At 28.1% G+C, this 7,500-nt stretch overlaps 1 long non-coding RNA gene across 1 annotated transcript in view; it reads right to left on the bottom strand.

The window, feature by feature from the left end:
* LOC145270393 (uncharacterized) overlaps positions 1-7,500 on the bottom strand; it is a 15,890-nt gene that overhangs the window by 380 nt on the left and 8,010 nt on the right. Inside the window, exon 3 of the long non-coding RNA XR_013865335.1 lies at positions 1-1,061. This exon is cut by the window's left edge and continues 380 nt beyond it. This is a non-coding gene — a long non-coding RNA (uncharacterized LOC145270393). The remainder of the gene's footprint in view (positions 1,062-7,500) is intronic.

Genomic DNA, 7,500 nt, shown 5'->3' with positions numbered 1-7,500 from the left:
TGTCTTTTATGTATCTGCCTGCCTGTATGTCTTTGTCATAGAACATGGTCACATTTCCATTTGGTGGCCAGTGTGCGTTCTCATATGCCCAACTAACGTTGATTTTGTAGAACAGAAATATCCACAAACTTCACAGTAATATGGTTTTTCGCCAGTGTGAGTTCTCATATGTATCACTAAATTTGATTTTGTAGAATAAGAATATCTACAAACTTCACAAGAATATGGCTTTTCGCCAGTGTGAGTTCGCATATGTTTCACTATATTTGATTTTTTAGAAAAAGGATATCCACAAACTTCACAAGAATGTGGCTTTTCCCCAGTGTGCGTTCTCATATGTGACACTAATTTTGGTTTTGTAGGACAGGAATATCCACAGACTTCACAAGAATATGGCTTTTCGCCAGTGTGAATTCGGATATGAATCCCTAAATTTGATTTTGCAGAACAAGAATATCCACACACTTCACAAGAATATGGCTTTTCGCCAGTGTGAGTTCGCTTATGTTTGACTAAATTTGATTTTGTAGAGCAAGAATATCCACACACTTCACATGAATATGGCTTTTCCCCAGTGTGTGTTCTCATATGTATCACTAAATTTAATTTTTGAGGAGAAGAATATCTACACACTTCACAAGAATATGGCTTTTCCTCAGAGTGAGTTTTTATATGTCTCATTAAATTTGATTGTGTAGAACAAGAATATCCACACACTTCACATGAATGTGGCTTTTCCCCAGTGTGTGTTCTCATATGTATCATCAAATTTAATTTGTGAGAACAAGAGTATCCACACACTTCACAATGTTTATTTTTATCACTGTGCTCCTGCATGTTTCACTAAAATTGATTGTAGGATAAGATTAACGTAGTTTTGAATATGGAATTTTACTTTCGTATTTAATTCTAAATTTATATGAAATTCTTATGAAGATTACAGAAAGTGAACCTGCTTCATAAGAATATAACATACATTGCTGCTCCTGCTTTTCTTCATACAAGTGAGCAATTGTTGAGAGAATGTTAAAAATAAATTATGTGTGATGAAACAGGAACATCTGTAAATAAAAATAAAAGAAATAAAATATTTTTAGTTTTGTAAATCACATATTAGTTTTATTTTTAATATAAGATAAAACATATTTTAAATGTTTATATAAATAAAGTAAAACAAAGTCAATAATAAAAAAAATAAAACAAATTCAATTTTCTGTATCATCAAACACATATTAGTTTTTTTTATGATAAAACATATTTTAAATGTTTATATAAATAAATTTAAATAAAGTTTATAATAAAAATAAAACAAATTCAATTTTTGTATCACCAAGCACATATTAGCTTTGTTTTTTTATTATGATAAGATAAAACACATGTTAAATGTTTATATAAATAAAGTAAAATAAAGTTTATAATACAAAATTTGAATTTGTTTTATTTTTATCATCAATCACATGTTAGGTTTTGCTTGTTGTAAATATGATAAACGAGTTACATTTCATTGAAAAGCTCATATGAAACACAGACGCAAAATAATTAGATATTTCTTTACTTAGCAAAGAACCAGACGATACAGTTACTGCTGAGGATATAGTATAAAGACAATTGCATATAGAACTTGTTCAAAATTCGCATATTGGCGAGCAAACATGGAAACACACACACCCACACATATATATATATATATATATTAAATAAAGTTTTAAATATAATAGGCGGAAGTCTCTCGAGATCTCTTTCAGCTATCATCTCATCAGGAGAAAATCGATAGCGTGAAAATAATAATATTATGTCGAAAGGAAAGAGTTCTATGGGGAATTATTGAATGTGCCAAAAATTATGGTGCAGAAAACATTGCGGTGCAGAAACCTTCTTTGTCCCAGCAGAAAGAAACATCCATCGCATTCTTTCTCATTTTACTTTCGACATAATAATATTATTTTTATGCTATCGATTTTCTCCGGATGAGATGATTGCTGAAACGCTTATTATATTTAAACCTTTATTTAAATTCTGTACCTCTAAACATATATATATATATATATATATATATATATATATATATATATATATGATACATTGATATGATACATTGATATTTATATATATATATATACATATATATATATATATATGATACATTGATATGATACATTGATAAGTACAGTTATGGAATCACCTCAACATAGCAACTGTCACCCTTCCCCACCTAAACACAGTAGTCAGCTATTGTCGAACTGAGACTCAAAGCGTTGATCCATACAACACTATGCTCAAACAACCAAATCGCACCAACTACTGTAAGTTATTCTGTTGCATTTCCAACTCCACATATCCCTAATAAAACATCATTAGCCATCTTATCTATCAAACCCACATACAATTGCTCAACTTTAAATATCCACACTCATATAGATTTTTTCCTCTTTTTTTATAAAACTTGCATTGAAAACCACATGTTTTTCTCAGACAATAATTCCGAAGATAATACACCAACAACATTTATAAGAAACCTAAGGACAAACAACATTAAGTACTGTTTTAAATAGAATACAATAATTCCGAAGATAAAACAAAACATCCATTACTCTTTACTCCTATTCCATAATACCCACTGATCTAAAAATACTCACTCGTCTAAAAATACCCACTGATCTAAAAATACCCACTGATCTAAAAATGCCCACTCATCTAAAAATACCCACTCGTCTAAAAATACCCACTCATCTAAAAATACCCACCCATCTAAAAAATACCCACCCATCTAAAAATACCCACTGATCTAAAAATACCCACTGCTCTAAAAATATCCACCCATCTAAAAATACGCACCCATATAAAAATACCCACTCATCTAAAAATACCCATTCATCTAAAAATACCCACCCATCTAAAAATACCCACTGATCTAAAAATACCCACTGCTCTAAAAATATCCACCCATCTAAAAATACGCACCCATATAAAAATACCAACTCATCTAAAAATACCCACCCATCTAAAAATACCAACTCATCTAAAAATACCCACCCATCTAAAAATACCCACTCATCTAAAAATACCCACTGATCTAAAAATACCCACTGATCTAAAATACCCACTGATCTAAAAATACCCACCCATCTAAAAATACCAACTCATCTAAAAATACCCACTGATCTAAAAATACCCACCCATCTAAAAATACCAACTCATCTAAAAATACCCACCCATCTAAAAATACCCACTGATCTAAAAATACCCACCCATCTAAAAATACCCACTCATTTAAAAATACCCACCCATCTAAAAATACCCACTCATCTAAAAATACCCACCCATCTAAAAATACCCACTCATTTAAAAATACCCACCCATCTAAAAATACCCACTCATCTAAAAATACCCACTATTCTTATAATACTCACTCATCCAAAAACACCCACTCCTCTTAAAATAGCTGCGCACACAACTTCTTCAAACACTTATAAACCTCATAAGATTTGCACGCTTCAGAAATAACATCTGTACATCATTCACAACTCAGCTTTCATCTGGTGATAAAGTGCTTTCTTCGATTTATTATAAACCCTTATAGCATGACTAGAGTAAATTATATTCTAATTGGCAATAAAAGATTTTTACGTGGCATTTCCCTGTGCCTAGAAAAGACAAGTAAATTTCACAGACACCCTACTCCTTGCTATTCCTTACCTGTTTAACCTCTCTACATAAATATTCTCTATCTTTTCCCCCACAACAATAGGAAGCCACTCTAGTACCGACCCCACTCCATCATAGCACAGTCAAGTTCTACCTATATTTTTACTGGTAAAACACTTCAAATTCCGTTGTACATTATATTTCCTCCCGGCCTGTGCATCAACGAAATTTTCCTCATATCGTGTATTGTATTAGCATGAATATGTAGTTTTAGCGCCTATGGACCCATATGGCTACACTTGGTCTTTGAAATCTGACCGTTTTATAAATGCAAGTCCTGTATGCACTAACCCATATATATATATATATATATATATATGTATATATATATATACATATATATATATATATTATATATACATATATATATATGTATATGATATATATATATATATATATATATATATATATTTAAATCTGACCGTTTTATAATTGCAAGTCAAGTATACACTAATTTGACTGTTTTATAATTGCAAGTCAAGTATACACTAATTTGACTGTTTTATAATTGCAAGTCCAGTTTGCACTAATTTGACCGTTTTATAATTGCAAGTCTAGTATGCAGTAATTTGATCGTTTTATAATTGCAAGTCTAGTATGCAGTAATTTGATCGTTTTATAATTGCAAGTCCAGTATGCACAAACCCAAAGTATCTGCCTGATCAACCGTCGATGTCTGTTTACTTCAAACGGGATCTGACATTTTCCATGAGGGAAATTATACAAATTATAAATTCACTATCAGAGCCAGGGTAGAACGATAATCCCTCTTTTTTGGAGCTTGTTGATTACAGCATGTGGATAGAAATATGTATATGCTATGTATGTATATTATTTCCCTGTATATGTAAATATATAATTGTATACATATAACTCCACTTGGTTTAAACCCTACCAAACCAATCTCCACCTGTTATATTGGACTTTTATGATTTTAAACTCTCATCTTTTATGAAAATGTTGTCTTCATATCAAACCTGTATCTTTATTGTGCACAGGTGTGTAATTTGTCATCTAAACTTTTATTTTCTTTAAAGTTTAATTTTATTTTATTTGTATTCTAGATTACCAGGTACTCATTTTGTCATTTTTGTTATTGCGTTTCTTTTTTGTATATTTATGTATGCGTGTATATTCTTTCATATTTTTTGTTATTGTGCTTCTTTTGTATATTAATGTATACTTGTATAATCTTTCATATACTTAATTAAGATTGTGACTTTATTTTTTTATTCATGTATACTTGGATATTCTTTCATATACTTAATTCAGACTGTGACATTATTTTTATATTCATGTATACTTGTATATTCTTTCATATTCTTCATTCAAATTGTGACATTTTTGTATATTCCTGTATACTTGTATATTCTTTCATATTCTTCATTCAAATTGTGACCTTTTTTAAATTCATGTATACTTGTATATTCTTTAATATTCTTCACTCAAATTGTGACATTTTTTAATATTCATGTACACTTGTATTATTCATTCATATTCTTCAATCAAATTGTGACATTTTTTTTTATATTCATGTATACTTGTATATTTTTACATATTCTTCATTCAAATTGTGACATTTTTTAATATTCATGTATACTTGTATATTTATTCATATTCTTCATTCAAATTGTGACATTTTGTATATTCCTGTATACTTGTATATTCTTTATTATTCTTCATTCAGATTGTGACATTTTTGTATATTCATACATACTTGTATATTTTTTCATATACTTCATTCAGATTGTGACTTTTTTGTATATTCATGCATACTTGTATATTCGTTCATATTCTTGATAAAAATTGTGACATTTTTGTATATTCATGTATACTTGTATATTCTTTCATATTCTTCATTCAGATTGTGACATTTTTGTATATTCATGTATACTTGTATATTTTTCATATTCTTCATTCAAATTGTGACATTTTTCTATATTCCTGTATACTTGTATATTCATTCATATTCTTCATTCAAATTGTGACATTTTTGTATATTCCTGTATACTTGTATATTCTTTATTATTCTTCATTCAAATTGTGACATTTTTGTATATTTATGTATACTTGTATATTTTTTCATATACTTCATTCAGATTGTGACTTTTTTGTATATTCATGCATACTTGTATATTCGTTCATATTCTTGATAAAAATTGTGACATTTTTGTATATTCATGTATACTTGTATATTCTTTCATATTCTTCATTCAAATCGTGACATTTTTGTATATTCTTTTATACTTGTATATTCTTTATTATTCTTTATTCAAATTGTGACATTTTTGTATATTCATGTATATTTGTATATTCTTTCATATTCTTCATTCAAATCGTGACATTTTTGTATATTCTTTTATACTTGTATATTCTTTATTATTCTTTATTCAAATTGTGACATTTTTGTATATTCATGTATACTTATATATTCTTTCATATACTTCATTCAGATTGTGACTTTTTTAATATATTCATGTATACTTGTATATTCTTAATATACTTTATTCAGATTGTAAATTTTTGTATATTCTTAATATACTTTACTCACATTGTGACATTTATATATATTCTTGTATACTTGTATATTCTTCATATACATTATTCAGATTGTGACATTTTTGTATATTTATGTATACTTGTATATTCTTTCATATACTCCATTCAGATTGTGCCATTTTTGTATATTTATGTATACTTGTATATTCTTTCATATACTTCATTCAGATTGTGACATTTTGGATATTCATGTATACCTGTATATTCTTTCATATACTTCATTCAGATTGTGACATTTTTGTATATACATATATATGTGTATATTATTTTGTATACTTAATTCAGATTGTGACTTTTTTCTGTATTCATGTATATTTGTATATTCTTTCATATACTTCATTCAGATTGTTACTTTATTTGCATACTTGTATATTCTTTCATATTCTTCATTCAAATCGTGACATTTTTGTATATTAATGTATACTTTGTATATTCTTTCCAATACTTAATGCAGATTGTGACTTTTTTTTGTATAGTCTTTTATATACTTCATTCAGATTGTGACTTTTTTGTATATTCATGTATACTTGCATATTCTTACATATACTTCATTCAGAGCGTGACTCTATTTGTATATTAATGTATATTTGTATATTCTTTCATATACCTCATTCAGATTCTGACTTTATTTGCATACTTGTATATTCTTTCATATACTTAATTCACATTGTTACCTTCCACTGTAACTCTTTCCGTAGATCAAGTCAAGTTGTGTGCAGTTTCTTATTACAGAAAAGACAATGACAAATAATAGGAAATAACTCCAACTCGCCTTTTCTTTGTGGACACATTTGTTTCATTTGTGGTACAGCCATAATGTAGTCCATGTGATATATAACTTTCTCTACGTCGTTCACGTGATATTAAATGTTATCGCACCCGTCTGGTGATTGTTCTCTTAAGTTTTTTGTCGTCCGATTTTAAATATTCTTCTATATAGTAATCTATCTCTGTCCGTCATTTCTATATCCCTACATTGTTGGGTCTCCATATCTTGTTTCTCTATACAATTTTGTTTAAATTATACACACATATTTATTTAACTTTATTTTATTTGATCTTATTTCTTCCCAGTTTACTTCATTTTAGTAAAGTCTACTTCATTTTAGTTAAGTTTCCTTCATTTTAGTAAAGTTTATTTCATTTTAGTAAAGTTTACTTAATTTTTGTTAAGTTTATTTCATTTTAGCAAAATTTACTTCATTTTAGTAAAGTTCACTTTATTTTTGTAAAGTT

This window comes from Euprymna scolopes, chromosome 46 (genome assembly GCF_053919585.1).
Source record: "Euprymna scolopes isolate OS-2025 chromosome 46, ASM5391958v1, whole genome shotgun sequence".
Classification (NCBI taxonomy): domain Eukaryota; kingdom Metazoa; phylum Mollusca; class Cephalopoda; order Sepiida; family Sepiolidae; genus Euprymna; species Euprymna scolopes.
Note: the sequence above shows the minus strand (reverse complement) of the source record. Positions and strands in the feature narration are given on the sequence as shown.